General features: G+C 46.3%; 1 protein-coding gene across 1 annotated transcript in view; it reads right to left on the bottom strand.

The window, feature by feature from the left end:
* The window catches only part of PREX2 (phosphatidylinositol-3,4,5-trisphosphate dependent Rac exchange factor 2), a 1,458,907-nt gene that overhangs the window by 819,746 nt on the left and 621,608 nt on the right, over positions 1–17,553 (bottom strand). The window lies entirely within an intron of this gene.

Raw genomic sequence — 17,553 nt, 5'->3', positions numbered from 1 at the left:
ACATCCGTCCTAGGACTACCCCTTGGGTGAGAGCAAACACTTTCAGAATCTCAGGGCTTCAGAAACACCGTCAGTGTACAATAAGGCTTAATGATACAACATTACTGGGAGCACTCACCTTTTGATATAGACACATCTGTATACGCCTAGGGAACCAAAGGTTAAAAGTAGCCATGGTTGACAAACTCAAATAAGCACAACCATCTCATTATCTCTAGCCCTGGAGCCTTACCCTGCACCTTTCACAGCCTGTACCCAAAGGCCACATGCCACCAGAGGCAAGCGCACCTTTGTTCGTCAGTGTAAAAGGTATGGTGTCTGGGGCCGCCGAAAGGGAGAGTGGCTCTGCAGCTAGCTGCCAAATTCTGAAAGAAGGGCGTGTGCCCAGAACCCTTCTCTCAGTGCCTTACAGTTTTTTCCTTGAATAGTTGATCAAATAGAGCGAGAAATGCTTAACTATGACTCATGCATTGCGCATACAGGCTCTAACCGGGGTGCAGTAACATCATCTCAATCCATGGTGCTTAGCCAGCAATGCATTAATATGAGGGGCTCCCACCTAGCTGCCTGATGCACATTGTATACACACAAAAAGAAAATATGGGGGCAAAGACAGCCTTCTTTTTTGTTGAAGGGGGGCTTGACTCAAAAAGGCGATTTTGACATGAGAGGGAACAGAAGAGTCAACAGCTACCCCTTGTCAACCATTTAAAGGAAGAAGGCCTATAGGAGGTAGATATCTAGTTTATACAAATACTGGCTATTAAGGGTCACAAAATGGTTAGGAGGGAGTTTTATGATAATTCAATGTATTCATAAATTCAGACACACATCTAAAAACTGTAGGTTCACAACAGAAAAAGCAAAAGAACCTTAAAAAAGCACATCATCTAGCAAATTGTACCCTAACTATTTTAGGCACCTCCACGCTAGGATGTACCACCTGCAATCTCAAGTAAGCCAAATAGCAGCTTACCCTTTGCCCTTTTTCCCTCACTTAGCGACCTTGGCCAATTTCCTAACATGATCAAGTCCCGGTCACCACAGCATTTAACTTGTGAACGTTCCAGCCTCAACGCTGGACTGTACATACCTACACTCTAAGGCAGAGGTCGCCAAACAGTCGATCGCGGGCGACTAGTAGCTCGCCTGAGCCTTTTCAGTCGCCGCGCTGAAGATACCGAAAAATAAACGTTTATCCTAAGTTATATTATTTAATGGTGTTTCCTAAATTATATTATTTAATGGTGTTTGTGTAGCCATGTTCCGTGTTCAGGATCCGAACCCTAGTCAGGCCAATTGCAGGCAGAGAACTTGGCTACTGTGCCACTTGGAACTGCTTGTAAATCCACTGACAAATGTCAGTATCACGTTATGCTTCTGCAGGCCGCCTGTAGTACCACAGTTGGCCTAGTGCGCCCCCACGTTAGTCTTTCTTAAGCAAGCTGCTCTTGTTAGCCAGAGATGTTGGAGGGGCTGGGGCAGGATCAGGATCATTGTGACCACGCAATAAAAATATCACAATAGCACTGCCGCTCGCCTGGAAATGCTCAAAATAATATTTAAAAAATGGTGCAATTTCTTTCAGGTGGTTTCTTTCCAAATTCCACACCGTACATTTCCACTTTAAATCACTTCATGACACAAGTACACCCACTTTTAGTACATTAAGCAATCCATAGAAACGCTGTACAGTAGAAGCCTACCAGGGTAGTTCAGCAGGTTGACAGACCGATGCTGAGATGTTATATATTCAAAACTACAGTTTGTTAATCGTATGACTTTTTGCAATGCATTATAAAAAAAAGTGCTATACAATGTGTTTGGCCAGGGTATGGGTTGGGCTGGTTGCTTGCTTATCTTCAGGGCTGAGGTGGGGATATTTCTGCCTCTGTGAAAATCAAAAGTTGCAACCCATGAACCCACAGTTTAATTTCCTAAAAACTGCTGTCAGCATAACAGAAACATTTATTTGTGATTAACCAGTTTGACAAGCAAATAACATCTTTATAAATATAACCTGTGCTAAAACACAGAGGGGCACACAAATAATGATAATGATGTTTTATTTATATAGCGCCTTAATCCAAAGCGCTTTACAAAGCACATATTTACATGTAATATCACCCAACTGAAATTGGTACTCATGTATCGACCTCAGAAGGATGAAAGGCTGAGTTGGCCTTGCCGGGATTTTAACCTGCGACCTGCAGATCACGCTCAGATCGCAGCAGCGAGCACTCAACCCGCTGAGCTATCTTACTGGCAAATAACAGAGTATGTGTGGTGTCTGACAAAAAAAAACATTTCAAAGAAAACTTGTGAACGCAAGCAACATTTTTCAATTTGGAAATTACTTTTTTTTTATGTAAGTGTGAAATGCACATTTGGAAAACAATAGTGTACCTAGCATGTAGAAAGACTGCATAAAACGCAAAGGAAGGGCACAAAAATTACAGGATATTTGTGTGGTAGTCCAACAAATATCTGTCTTTTTGAGACAGCTACTAATAAATAATAATGCAACAAAGGGGTTTTTGAAGTTCTTAATATAATCGTGAAGGCATATGTTATTCCATCTGTTTATAGAGGAGGAAATAATCGAGCCCAAAAAATATTGGTAACAATTCAGAGGTTTATAAATATCCCCACCCCGATATCACCCGCTAGTAGCTCTCCACTGTTGGCCTCCACTACAAGTAGCTCTAGCTAACGTAAAGGTTGGAGACCCCTGCTCTAAGGTATGCTTCCCTACTAATTAAGTTTCTTATGAATCAACATAATATCTAGGTAACTCACTGTTACCCCCTTTTCCCTGTAGACTTTGATACGGACCCCCTGCCAGATACCTGTGCAGGCATCAAATAACTTCATGTTCAACCCCTGGTACTACCAAGGTAGGCTTTAAGCACGCAGTTTTTTCTCACACAAAATTCTCTCTGTGAGGTCATCCCGTTTTTCTGACACTCTCTCATGTGTCATCTGTCCCTCTAGGCGTTCACCACCCTGAACTATGTCCTGATGAAAGTTCGGACCCTACATCTGCGAATAGTTTTATCCCAGTGAAGGTTGAATCAATCCGAACTAGAAACACCAACATTATACGTGTCGATCACAATAACATTCTACCAGTCTAAAAGTAGTATTTGAATTCACACTATATACCTATGTTACTAACCCTCAATAACCCAACTGTGATGTAAAAACAGTTTGAATTTCTTCTTGTAAACCCGATAGGGCTCATGTGTTTTTTAAGGCTCTTTTGCTTTTTCTGTTGTGAACCTACAGTTTTTAGAAGCGTTTCTGAATTTATGAATAAATTGAATTATCATAAAACTCCCTCCTGACCATTTTGTGACCCTTAATAGCCAGTATTTGTATAAACTAGCTATCTGCTTCCTATAGGCCTTCTTCCTTTACACGGTTGACAAGAGGTAGCTGTTGACTCTTCTGTTCCCTCTCATTGTATACACACATACATAGCAGAAGTCATGCTATTGTACAGTGGCTGCTGAGCATCTGTACATGGGTTGCTGCTGAGCATCTGGACATGGGTGAGACATCCTTTAACGTGGTCTAAAGGTGTATTGGTAAGCTTCAGTGCCTGGATGTTTTAAAGATAGCTCAGTGTCTTGAGCACTTGTGGAAACCGGTGTACTCATGCCAGATCGCAGTACCTGATCCCGATAAAGAAGACGTCGCCACTTCCATCCTGGGCAGAGTGGGTGACTCCAGACTGCTATAGAAGGTATTGGGACCCTCCGTGGTCTGTGTTTCTCTCTTTTTTGTACATTGTTGTTCTTCCTTTGACCCTGTGTCTGCTCCCCTGCCCCCTCTCCCCTTCTGTGATCCTCGGTGCTGTTCCCTCCCTCCCTTCCTCCCACCTCCCTACCCTCCCACGCACCCTGATTGGCACGCCCCCCCTCCTCATTACAGGCGTTACCAGGGCAGCCCCTGCCCAGCAGCCCTAAGGCCAGGGGCCCCTAAGGCAAAAGGCGGCTCCCACGGTAGTGGCTCCTGTTGTGTCTTCAGGTGTCTGTAGGTGTCCCAGGATGGGTACGCCAGTGGCCAGCCATCAACCTGCAGCAGCTTCGGAAGGTAGGTGTGGCCCTTGTTGGCACTCTACCCTGCAACCTTATAGCAGACTCTTATAAAACTTAGGTGTGTTTTTCTCCTGTACTCAATACTGCATTGTGAAAGTGTTCTAAATTGCATTGTGAAACCTAAGCCTTCTTCCCAGTATTCAGGACTCTCGAACTTAGGTGAGTTTTTCTCCTGCACTCAATACTGCATTGTGAAAGTAGTGCTGTTCTGTGGTTTGCCTCCTTGCATTAGCACTCATCCACCGAACCTTCTGCCACTATTTTAGCGCCTGTCGCCATATCCATTTGTCAACCTGCCTCATCTGCGTGCACCCTGCCCAGTGTCCTTACCTAGTGTTCGCCCTACCCCTTACCACTCGCTCTTTCTTCTAACCTCTCCCTTCCTTCTCTATTGTGCTCTCTGTCTCTCTTATCTTTTCTAATTGTTTCTCTATTGACTATCCTGCTCTCCTCACTAAATCTGGTAGGAAGAAGTTTAAAAAGGACATCCTGGTCTCCAACCCAGGTCTCCCTATAGCTGACACCGATACCAGTGCCTCCTTCAGGCAAACTGTCACAGGCATCCTCTTTGTCGTTCCCTCGCCAGAACTATGGTCCCTACATATGGTCTCTGTGCTCTCTCCCTTCTCTTCCTCTCCCATTAATGGTGGCACTCGGTGGGAGGCCCTCTTGGCCTCCTTCCACTCCTCTAAGGTCATCATTAATGTTTATTTGAATGGTACCTTCTTGGTCCAAGGTCCTCAGGCCAATCTTCTCCTCTTTGATAGACGCTTCCCGCTCCTCATCAACTTCCTCTCTTCTCCTGCTGTCCCTTTTCTTCCCTCCAGGTCCTCCCCTGCTGTCTCCTCCTTGGCTACCTTGACCTCTCCTCCTTCCCTTTCTGCCCCCCCTCGGGCTTCTTCTACACCTCTGCAGGGTGTACCTCTGATTTTTACCACTCCTTGGAAGTCTTTCAAGGGTGGCAACCATCTCCATATTTCCACTCTTAACTCTCGCTCAGCTGTCAAACACTCCTCTGACATCTGCTACCTTCTAGAGGAACTTGACCTCGACATCCTCTGTCTCACTGAGACATGGTTCACGGCCAGCTCTGTCACGAGCTTTGACACTCTCCTCCATGTCGGCTACAAGATCCTCTCTGCGCCTATGCCCAACCGTTCCGGAGGGGGTGTAGACCTGATCTTCCCTGAGTGGATTCCTGCCTCTGTCATTCCTACACAGGCCTACTCCTCCTTTGAATGCCTCATCTGCAGGCTCTCTCTCCCTCCTAGCCATTCCCTTACTGTGGCTACCATCTATCGGCCACCTGGTCAGATCTCCTCCTTCCTCTCTGAGTGGTCAGACCTCTCCTCTTCCCTCCTGGTCTCGACCACTCAACTCCTCCTTCTTGGAGACCTCAACATCCACCTGGATGCTTCCTGCCCTTCCTCTGGACTCTGTCGCGACCTTTGTGACACTCTCTCATGCTCCATTCTCCCCTCTGGCCCAACTCACTCTGCAGGGCATATGCTGGATGTTCTGATCTCCTCAGACCTTCCCCTTTATATCCCTCTCACCACTCCTCTCTCCTGGAGTGATCACTTTCCCCTTTCCTCCCAGCTCACCCTCTCTACCCCTCAGGCCAAGCCTACTCCATCATTGCCACCCACCTTCTCGGTCATCAGACCCATGAAGCGTGTGTCAGTTGAGGCTTTCGCTGCCACTTTCTCTCGCCCCCTCCCCATTTGGCTGACTCACACCCTGACACAGCCCTTTCCATGCTCCGCTCTTCTATATCAGACACTCTCGATGTTCTTGCCCCTGTCATGAGGATCCGCCTGAAGCCGAAAGCCAAGTGCAACTCCTGGTACGACTCAGACCTTGTCACCCTTAAATGCAAGTGCAAGGTGGCTGAGAGAAATGGCTTGCTTCACGTACATCCTCTGACAAACTGGCCTGATGCCTGCTCCAAAGGCAATACCGGCTCTCTGTTCGCTCTAAGAAGAGAGCTCACATCCAAGCTTGCGTCTCTGCGGCATCCAACAACTCGGCTGAACTCAATCCTGCCGCAGTCTCTACCTCTCCTGTCCCTTCCCAGGCCCTCTGCACAGCACTGGCTTCTCACTTCATCTCCAAAACTCAGGACATCTTGTCCTCTCTCTCTCCCTTTCCCCCTTCTCCCTCTACTCCCTTCACTTCCTCTGGCCCTTCTGTGGCCACCTCTCCTCCCTCCTTCTCTGCCTTTCCCCTGTTCTCCCCAGATGAGGTTTCTAGACAAGTCCGATCTATGAAAGTCTCGTTGAAACAGGTTCACCCCTGTTCCTCCAAAACCATCAAGGACCACATTGACTCCTGTCTCCTGCCCTTGCTGATTTCTGTAACCACTCCTTCACCACTGGAGTCTTCCCCTCCCCCCTGAAGCACTCCCTTGTGCACCCTCTTCTCAAGAGACCCTCTGCCGACCCTTCCTGCCCAGCTAACTATCGCCCAATCTCCATCACTCCTTTCCTGGGCAAACTCCTGGAAAACTGGCCATCTCCCAGCTTAATCTTCACACTGAATCTGTTGGTTGTCTCCTTGACTATCAGTCTGGCTTCAGAGCTGCCAGAAGCACAGAAACTGATCTTCTGAACATCCACGAAGACCTGCTCTCTTACCTTGATTCCAACACCCCTGTGTCTTCATCTTCCTTGATCTCTCTTCTGCCTTCGACACGGTAAACCATGCCATCCTGCTCAACCGTCTCCGTGATAAACTGGGCATCATGAGTCAGGTCCTGGCATGGCTGACTTCTTTTCTCTCAGATTGACCCTCCCCGGTCCAACTCGGGTCCTTCCTCTCCTCCATCTCTAGCTCTACCTGTGGTGTTCCCCAGGGATCTAACCTCTCTCCCTGGCTGTTCAACCAATACCTGGAACTTCTTGCCCACCGCATTGCTGCGTTCTGCCCCAACTTCCAGTGCTATGCGGATGACACTTAGCTCATTTTCAGGCTACCCTTAGCCACCTCTTCTCCTTCTCTCATCTCTGGCTGTCTGTGCGCCATCCAGGAGTGGTGTGCCGCCAATGATCTCTGCCTGAATGACAGCAAGACTGAGATTCTCATCATCAGCACACCCACACCCTCCTTTCCTGTCACTCTCTGGCCGGCCTCTCTTGGCCCTCTGCCTGCTCCCTCCTGTGAGGCTAAAAACCGTGGAGTCATCTTTGACTCCACACTCTCCTTCTCTCCTCACATCTCTGATGTCTCTAAGAAGTCACACTACCAGCTGCACCTCCTCAGAGGTATTCTTCCTTTCCTATCCTTCCCCCAGAAGCTCACTGTGTCCAGAGCTCTGGTTCTCTCTAGGCTGGACTATTGCAACAGTCTCTTTCTAAATCAGCCTGCTTCTACTCTCTGCCCTCTGCAGCTCATCCAGAACCGGACTGCAAGACTTGTCCTTAGCCTCAAGCCCAGGGATTGTATCTCTTCCAGGACTTCCAGGACTGAAATCTCTGCACTGGCTCCCAGTGGCTGCAAGGATTAAGTTCAAAACCCTCTGCATCGTCCCGAAGGCCTTCTGGGGCCAGGGGCCTCAATACCTTCAATTCTCTCTTCCTAAATATGCTTCCTCATACACCTCCAACTTCCTCAGGGTCAGTCACTTCTCCAAGCAACAAGTTGGTGGTAGAAGACTTTCTTCGGCTGGGGCCTCCCTCTGGAACAGCCTCCCTGCCCCCCTGAAACTTGAGGAGAACCATCTCCAGTCCGGAAGCACCTCAAAACCTTTCTCTTTGCTTCTGCTTTTTCTCCTCCTCTCCCTTGCTGATTTCCTGGCTTTTACTGAAACTGCACTGGTTTACCTGGCCACCGTCTGATCTCGGGCCCAGGTCCCCCCCTCCGCCAGTTGCACACCTGCACTGCCCTCCTGGCAACCCCCGCACTTCGGGACTGTTCTCTGTATCCCTACAGTGCTACCACGAGCACTTGACACCTGATGCCTGCACTTACCCTTCTCCCTTGCCACCTGCTGGCCGTACTTTATTTGTTATTTATTCTATTATCCCATGTATTGCACTGTCCCCTTCCCCCCTGCACTTTCCCCTTCACCCTTCCCATGCACTTGCGCGATCTGAATGACACCTGGCCTAGCAGGATCGCTGTCTGCCTTCCCTCTGTTCCCCCTCCTTTGCCTCGTTGCGCCTTGAAACACTTGTGTATAGGCGCTTTATATAAATGCCTTATCATATCATATCATATCTCTCTGAAGTGGATAACCTTGAGTATATTCACTTTGGTTAAACAATCACCTACTGTAATATATAACAGCGTAACTGCCCCAGAACGTGTTAGTTATATGAACTAATGGTGCATGAAGATGCCAGAGCACAGGTCTGAAACTCAGTCCCTCCAAACAAGGCTTTCAAAATCTGGGCGGCAAGCCCAAATGAAGAGCATGATTGATCCCTAGGCGTGAGAGGTGATCAGGTAGTCTAATTCGAGGCAGTTGACAGAGGAGTAACTTTGCTGAAAATGTTGGGGGGACATCAAGACAACTGAAAGAAAGGGGCGGGGTGGAGTGGGTGGACGTTGCACTGAGGGATAAGACTAAACTACTACACGACAAGAGTCCATTGCCAATGTGCTCGGTTATAATTTTCATAAGACTGATGGGTATCTTTAAAATTAAATTCTAAAGACACAGCAGTCTTCTGAAACGTACATTACGGTTCACAATACACTAACATTAAAATGTTTGTAACCATGAACCATACATGCTCATTTGGACAGCTTATGTTTTGGATGCGAGTATAAAATGTCTGCAACATCAGCAACTCAAATGGGGTACAAGGGCTCTTTTGTTATTGTTTCTGAAGACTTTTAGAGGAGGGGGGACTAGGTCTCAGTGTGGACATGCCAACCCCAATACAGAAACATCTATAGGGAATTATATCTACATACAGGGCAGGGTACTGCACAAGAGAGACACAATAAACGATGCACAGAAAGGCTTGTAGCTTTTTCAAACTTTAGCCTGATCAGTAATAAGCTGATGAAGCGTTTTGAATAAAACTTCCTTCTAATGCATGGTAAAGGGTGCACAGTTCCCCAGCCACTACCTCCTCACTATTACGCAGGCCTCAGGGGTTAGTTCGGCAAACAAGAGCAAGCCCATGCTTTATCTAACAGAGCTGGCATTAGAATCTCTTATTAATGTTGGCCTGTAGCTAGTGAAAATCATTGTGCGGCAGTTTAGAAAGGGTGTTTGGCCTAGTGGATTTACAATTTGAGGCAGCTTGTTTGCTTTATGTGTTTAAGTGTGGTCACAGTATGGCATGCTCATTAAGAGTCATATACACAAAACATTCCAGTGTGCTCTTGTATGGGCATTGGGCATATCAGAAAAAACAGTGCTGTTTACATAAGGGAGCACCACATAGACTCCATTAACCAAATGGGTGGGGACTTGTGCAGCGCACAAACCATTGCTGCAAACATATCACTGCATTGATTTGGAATTGGCTACTGTCTGCACAGTGACAGACAATGAACTCTACTTTCGTAATCAAGGTGCACCTTGATTAGGATCCAGGAAACAATCACGATGGAGATTACAAACTTAAGAAAAATTGTACAATTTGGGACAAATCCCCAAGGCAACGGGCAGTACCAGGTGGTAATCGTCATCTATGATATGATATGATAGGTTAATACCCAGAGATTTCTAAGCGCGGACCGCAGATCGAACCTGTGTTGCTTCATGTCATCTTGCTCCAAGGCGCGCGGCAACGTGCTTGCCTTGGAGCAAGATGACACAGAGCAACACAGGTTCGATCCCCAGTCCGCGCTTAGAAACCTCTGAATATTAAGCGCATTATAAATAACCTATCATATCATATCATTCACCCAGTGCTTTAAATGGACCGGCCCTATCTGCACACCTACATGCACAACCCCACCCACCCATTTTATAGTTATTATCCATAACATGTATATGATCTGTACCACTGGCTAGTTCATGCTATACTAAAACGAGTTCATAAATGCATACCCTCCCCACACACAAATCCCATGATTCACCCACACATGCCCTCTGCCCCTCCCACATACACGCATCTCATGTTTGCTAAATGAAAACACTCAAATTTGGGGGCCTTGGGGATGGGGTGTGGATGGGAGAGTGCCGCAACAGGCGTAATATACTTATGGAAACTCCAACAACTTAAACAGGAACACACAACAAGTATTACAGCTCCCTCAATCTCAGGGTGGGGTCATTAAATGCACGACACTTAATAATTTACAGACTCCCTGCTTTTCACCCAGACTCTCCAACATCAGCTGCATACCCTTTCTGGAAAGCCCACACCCTTTTACATCATTTAATGTGCCGTCTCCGACCTTACCAACCCCCCTCCCACGCACTGACATGTTCCTCCTCGCCCTGTCTATCACGAAATACCTTGCCTTGCCCTGCGCATGACTTGCCACCAGCTCATTCAGCTGTGGCACCTCACATTTCCTGTGCCGTGCAATTCCCCTGCTCACCCAACCCTTGCCCCACTACCTCACTAGACCATGGGCAGGTCCCCTCTGCTAACTCTAGACCCGCTGTATCATCCCCCACTCCTTCAGAATGACGCCTGAAGCGTCACTAGACCCTCGCCCACTAGTTTTCGCTGGGCTTTCCTGTTCTGCTTATCACTGCCCTTCTCTTATCCCCTTACATGCACCATAGAATGTCCCTAATCTTCAAATACCTATCTGCCCCATCTCAGATTCTCCTATGTATGTGCCCACTCCACATCGCAGCTCGACCCCCTTCTTTCCAAATTTGAACTTGCACTTCATCCAGCACCTCACCCTCGCAATACCCCACACTTCCCTAGCCATGACTTGCTTCCTCCCCTCGAAGCCCCTCTTCCATCGCCTCACCTACCTATCTACCCCGGGTCTCCCCTCCCACGTGGCACCTCACATCCCCCGGGACAAGTCTCCCATCAACTCATATTCACCTGTTCACCCCTGCCACATGGCACCACACCCGCCCCCACTTGTCGCCTTCTCACTGTGCTGCTGCTTGTCCCCTCATCTACCCCTGGTACCCCCTCCCACATGGCACCTCACATCCCTTGTCCACTTCTAACTACACTGCTGTCGCTACCCCTGGTACCCTCTCCAATGCTTTACCTCACACCCCTCTGGACAAGTGCCTACTTCTCATTTCGCTGTCTCCCATTACCTCACCTTACCCTGGTCTCCCCTCCCACGTGGCACCTCACATCCCCCTGGACAAGCCTCCCATCACCTCATATTCACCTGTTCACCCCTTCCACACCGCAGCTCACCCGCCCACACTTGTCGCCTTCTCACTGTGCTGTTGCCTGTCTCCCATCACCTCACCTACCCATGGTATCCCTCCCACATGGCAACTCACATCCCTTGTCTGCTTCTAACTACGCTATTGTCGCTACACCCTGGTATCCGCTCTGACGCTTCACCTCACACCACTCTGGACAAGTGCCTGCTTCTCATTGCACTGTCTCCCACTACCTCGCCTTCCCCTAGCTATCATTTTGTTCCCAGTCTTCAGTGGGCAACACTGATTGTTTTCAGCAACTTTCTTTATGGACTGCAGCTGTTGCTCAAAGGGCGCCAACAAGCACAGACATGTTTTTTCCCCGATTAGGGTTTATCACGAGAAGTATGGAAAACGCACTCCCCTCCCTTTTTTTCTCTGCAAGGAAACACCAATTTGTTTCCCTATTAAATCATAAAACTCAGGACCGATGCTTCACCAATAACATGCAATGACTCAATTACGTAGAATGAAGGAAAACAACAAGCAGCTCACTGCGATTCATAATCTGCTTTTTAAAGTTTCCTAGCAATACATTTATAAAGAACACATTCACACGCACACATCTCAAATTACGCATTCATTATCAAGTCAAATCAAGTATCAGGCGGTCACAATGACCCCCCCCGGCCCTCCTGCCAAAAGATGGGGGGCACAAAAAGGCATGACACATAGGTTGGGGGGCACACAACCCCCCGTCCACCCCTATAATTATGCCCATGGCAGTTATCAAGGCTCAGATTCCAGCCGTCACTTGATGGTACTGTGGTCGAGGATAGAACGTCTTGTGTCACTGTATAGTATTGAGCTGTCTTCAGTAAAAAGGTTTGCCTTCACAAAACCTGTTGGCATTCTTTAATCCATCATCGCCTGTTCTCTCTGTCCATGTTTCATGCACACCACCTAGGTGGATGTGGTCCTAAACAGTAAAGAACCATTCAACTGTCACAGGTGTATTTTCAGGTCTGCTTATTAGACAAAAAAAGGAGTTTGCCTTTTTGACCATTTCAAATATTTCTCTTTCATCATGAAAAGTAATCTACAAATCTGTGTCGAACAAGGACTATAAACCGGGGAGTTTATCGCACAGTTCCTTTTGTGGAGTTATATTTAAGATGTACAATAGACTTGTATAAATATTTAAGCCTCGCATCATTTCGTATTCTGGTGCTTGTTTATTGAGAAAATAAATCAACATTCTCCAGTCACATAACATTTTTCTGGAAGGACCTTTCTAAGAAGCAAATATATCACAGTGCCGATTTATCATTGCAGTTGTGTGCTTTCAGAGTCAGCCCTACAAAACAGAGTATTATTTAAGCTTTTGAAAGTTAACTATTAACAAATAGTTAAATCTTGCTGTAACACAAGAACTGGGGAAACTGGGTGGTCAGGTGCTGAAATTGAAGATGGACTCAAATCCCTGCTTCAAAGCATAACCAATTTGTGTGATCCTAGGTAGAGGTGAGAGTGCTGTGTCAAAAGTGACAAGCAAAATGTTGTGAGTCACTAGTCCAAAAATCTGCAAAATCTTTTTGGGGTGCTCACCAGCACCCCTGCCCCATCCCACACACACTGCTCACTAGCGCCTCTGTCTCCGATCCCTAAATCACTCAAGAAAGTTTCACACCTTTTCCCACCTTTTTCTGTGTCATTCACAAGGGCACTAAAAATAGAAAGAAAATACAATGCATGACTGCCATGTGGGGCATACTAGCCCGTGCATTTCAATGGTGAATGTTAAGGAGCACTATGGGGAACTGCAGTACCCTGCCATCCTACTCAGGCCCTAATTCAATTACCCTACATGAACTAGACCGTTGCCAGATAAACCCCTGTAAAGATTTAACGACTACTGGGTTTTGAAGCACACAAAATCCGGGTGGTTTGAGATAACCAACATTAGTTTCCCCACCAGCAATCTGGGGATCTCCTACAATCACACAGTCCTAACCTTTCCCAATTGTCAGTCCCTACATATTGAAGAATTGTCAGCTCCTTAGGAGTGATTTAGTTCTCAAGATTCATTCTTCAGAAACACATCCCTCTTGGTTCAACTGGCTGCAGAGTTGCTTCCTTTATAATAATAGTTCCCACTCATATAGTACACACGACATATCAATTTCTTTCTCGGCTCACTCATGGCAGTACCAGTTGAGAACCTTGGCCCTCAACTAATCACGGCTTATGTTTGGATATGTGCACCTCCCTCTTAACAGCTAATCCTTACCATCTATCAATGATATGGTATATGTATCTTGGGATATAATTGACTCTTCGCATGTTATGTACAAACTGGCTGATGTGTGTTTTTATTTTTGCTTTTTATCTTTGCTTTTGTTCACTCACTTTCTTTCTCTGACGTGAAGAGCTCTTGGTTCTGTAAGAACCTCTTGAGTTATGTTTGTGGAATTGAAACAAAAGTTTTTACGTATGTTAAAACTGTAGATTTTTCAATAACAAAAAATATATGTATCTTCCTTGTTGTAAATGATATCACGCAAGGTTCTTAAGAGAGTAGGGCATGGATGTAGATTTTACAAATGTGAAATGTCAGCATTTAGAATTTGTGTAGAATTTGTGTGTGGAGGTTTGAAGCCCTAGTCATATGCCATTGGGTTTACTGCCTTAGCTGTGGCTGGTGTAAGCAAAGAGGGGTTAATTCTCTTTTTAATTGAGGCAAGAAGAGGAATGCAATGAGATACCTGCTTCTCCTCTATAAAGTCTACCACTACAATCGGTTCTATAAAGTCTACCACTACAATCGGTTCCTGAGTAAGTATTCCAAAGCGCTGTGCTGCTCTGGTGACTAGATCTGTGTATAGGAATGTGTCTCCCGTAGGGGATGATGACACTGGTGGTTCCTCCTCATCTTGAGAGGCCATTCTGAAATTATCTGGATCCATCTAGTCTTGAGGGTCTATTTGTGAATCTGTGTCATTCGTGTTCTTGTGGAACTCATGTGCTGAGTATTTGTCCTCTTGGAAGCTAGTCTGGCCTTGAAGTCTAAACATTTTTGATGGAATTTCACCTTGAAGCAGAGATGATGGTTCTTTCTGCTCTGTTCATGGTTCACTGTGAAGGTGACAATTTAAGACAGACAAGATTACACAAAGGGTCAAGTACTATTTTAGCTACAATGCAGAAAGAAACGTTAGTGGACATCTGCGAATCAGTGGAGGATTGGGAGGATGAGGAATGAGGTAGTATCGGTATTGCATTTTCGACCCCTAGAAACACATTCTATTCACATTGATGTTCATTCACATTGTTTCAGTGTTGTGGAGGTTGATAGTTTGGAGTATCCTTTTGCATGCTTTTGTGTGCATGTTTTCCCTTCTCAGTGTTGAAGCATATTGCACTCGACGTTTCAGTTGAAGAAGTGTTGGTGCATTTTGGAGTCCATGACAACCTCTCAACGCTTTTCCTTGACTCCGTCGTATTTGTATTTGTGTTTGTTTGTGCCTCTTGATCACTAGAGGACTTCTCCATAACTCAGAAGAAGAGCCGTCAGCACTGGGCACTTGTTGCGATGCTTGTCGCTGCCTTTTTGGGAGGGTTTTGGGGGTCAGCTCTGACCCCTGCATCTGAAACCTTGACCTTGAGTTCCAAATATTTCTGTTTGGACTTGTCCTGTGCAGACTCCACCTGCATGGCATATGTTGCCCAACGTTTTTGCATGTGCTCCCAGGATCTTGAGCTTGACATTTTGGCACTCCCAGCAGCGATCCCAAGCATGGTCTCAGGGTAAGCAGTTATTACACACAGTGTGCATCCGGCCAGGGGAGCTTGGAATTGCAATATGGACAGAACTTAAATCTTATATTCTCCATAAGGGTATTGAGGTTTCTATGCGGCCTTAGTATGGGGTAAAGGGAGGGTGTTATGCATTTTCAACCAGAAATGTATTTTTATTTCCCTCTGCTCTTCCTACTATATGCCTCGACTGTAGCAGCTGCTCTCACTGGGTGTCGCTCAGTCTCAAACCTCTGATCTTGCATTAAAAATAGCATCAAAAAGTTCTCTCCATCTCGAAGTTGCTGCTAACCGATGGTGGAAAAAAAAACGATCTGAAGGATTGTCGAGCTGTGCACATATAAGATAGGGATAGTGTGACAGAAGCATCCCTGTCGATGACCAGTTTTTCAAATTCGAAAAAGAATATTTAATACTCTGATGCAACCACTAAATGGCAGACTGAGATAACATGTTTATCTAAGCAGACTTACAAGCCCTAGAACCATGAAGGTACGCATACATATGTAATGTTGTGCTCACACTTGGAGTTTGTACTAATCACCATATGTGTTAAAAGAATGTACCCTTTGTTAAAAGAAGAGGCCTTCTCTTTATACAGCGACATTTAAGACCTGCTGACCTGGCAAGAACTTGTTTTTAACAGAAGAATTGTGTTTGGTCACTGTATGTCGAAGCATGTTGAGCCTGCTAAAACTATCTGCAGATTACGGGTGGGGAAGGAATGAGTAAGCACAGCCTCGTGCACAGAGATAAGGACACAGAAGGGCACGAGAGAGAGCGAATAACAGATAACAGGAAACCACAATAGCAGATGTTGAACTGTTGACCGTTGATGCAAAGTCATGACTGGGAGGAACCGCCTTGTGGTGGACATAATCTATGTGCAGCAATGTATGACAATGTAAAACAGATGGGTATAAAAGGACCACGATGTGCAGGGCAAAGGGCGGCACTTTGACGACTTGCTTTGCGAGACGGTTGAACTTGTGGCCCATTCGCGAATGCTTGTGTGTTAATAAAGCAATGTTTACTCAACTCTTTTCTGTTTGAGTTTTTATAGGGTCCCTTTTGTACTGGTTTTGGCGACGGCGAGAAATCGCACCCACAATTTTGGTGTCAGAAGTGGGACGCGAAGGAGCGACAGTCCGTCACTGGGTGAGGAACGCCGCGGCGGAACCGGAGAAGGAATTGATCACGGGGCCCCAACAACTGAATCCGCACCTTTGATTGCAACCAACGCGTCATCCTTGTTTTTCCGGCTCCGTTGGCGGTGGAACAGCAGGCTGTCGCCCTTCGGGTCCGGAACACTCTGGCGGGACCCTTAAGATAAGTGGTATGGACGGATGCATGATGGAATAAGGAAATAATGATTCAGGGTTTGTGAAGAGGACGGTGGTAAGTCCGTCTATGAAGAAGTAATGTTGAAATGATGATATGATATGTTAGATACGCCAGGAGGATGTATTATTATTGTTAGCCAATAGGTGCATATTTGGGAAAGGTGAGTGTTTTAGGCAATTGTGGTATACCAACAAAATGGGTCAAGCGGCTTCCAGCAAGAGTGGTATAGGCAAGAGACACTATGCCCCTCTTGAAGGAACCCCTGCATTTGATATGTTGATTAAACATGGATTGAATTCAACATTGTTCTTAAAAGAATGGTCCGAATACACAAAAGATTTGATTGAGCATAAATGGCCAGACACCGGGTCCTTTGATGTGGACCGCATATCCAAAGTAGAAATAGAATTAGTAAAAAGACGGGTTAGACCCGCACAGTTTGAGGCTATACGACTATGGAGGGTAGAAGCAATGCGCAGGCGCAATGCTCAGAATAAACAAAAAGCAAAGGAGCAGAAGAGAACGGTAAATCAAAAATTACATGATCTAGAGATAAAAGAGAAGGGTGAGAGGCTAGATCAGTTGGATAGACATATGATGATTAAGAACAGTGGGGGTATGTATCCTGCCGTGCCGGTGCCTCGATATGAAGATGTGATAGGGCTAGAAGCAGAACAAACAACGACTGAATTATTGTTTCCAGGAGCTACAGCTCCACCGGCAGACAGTGAGGGTGAAAGGGTGGAATTCCCAATGAAGTATGGAGACCCAGATAGGTTGATAGACCATAGGAGAACGACTACTGTAGAAAAGGATAGAGATGGAGACTTGCAAATCCTTATGACCGGGCTGTATGGCACACCCCTCAATGACAGCCTACGGGACCAATTGGGGCGTTTGACACCTTTGGAATTTAGGACAGTGGCCACTAAACTATATACCTTTTATGAGGGTAACTGTAAATTGAGAGGACAGAGTACTGCGGATCTGCCCTCAGCATATCAGGACGCTGTCGCGTTACTACCAGTGACT

The sequence above is a fragment of the Ambystoma mexicanum genome, chromosome 5q (genome assembly GCF_040938575.1).
Source record: "Ambystoma mexicanum isolate Mex_15411 chromosome 5q, UKY_AmexF1_1, whole genome shotgun sequence".
NCBI classification, from domain to species: Eukaryota; Metazoa; Chordata; class Amphibia; order Caudata; family Ambystomatidae; genus Ambystoma; species Ambystoma mexicanum.
The sequence above is the reverse complement of the archived record's forward strand: the minus strand, read 5'-3'. Positions and strand labels throughout refer to the sequence as shown.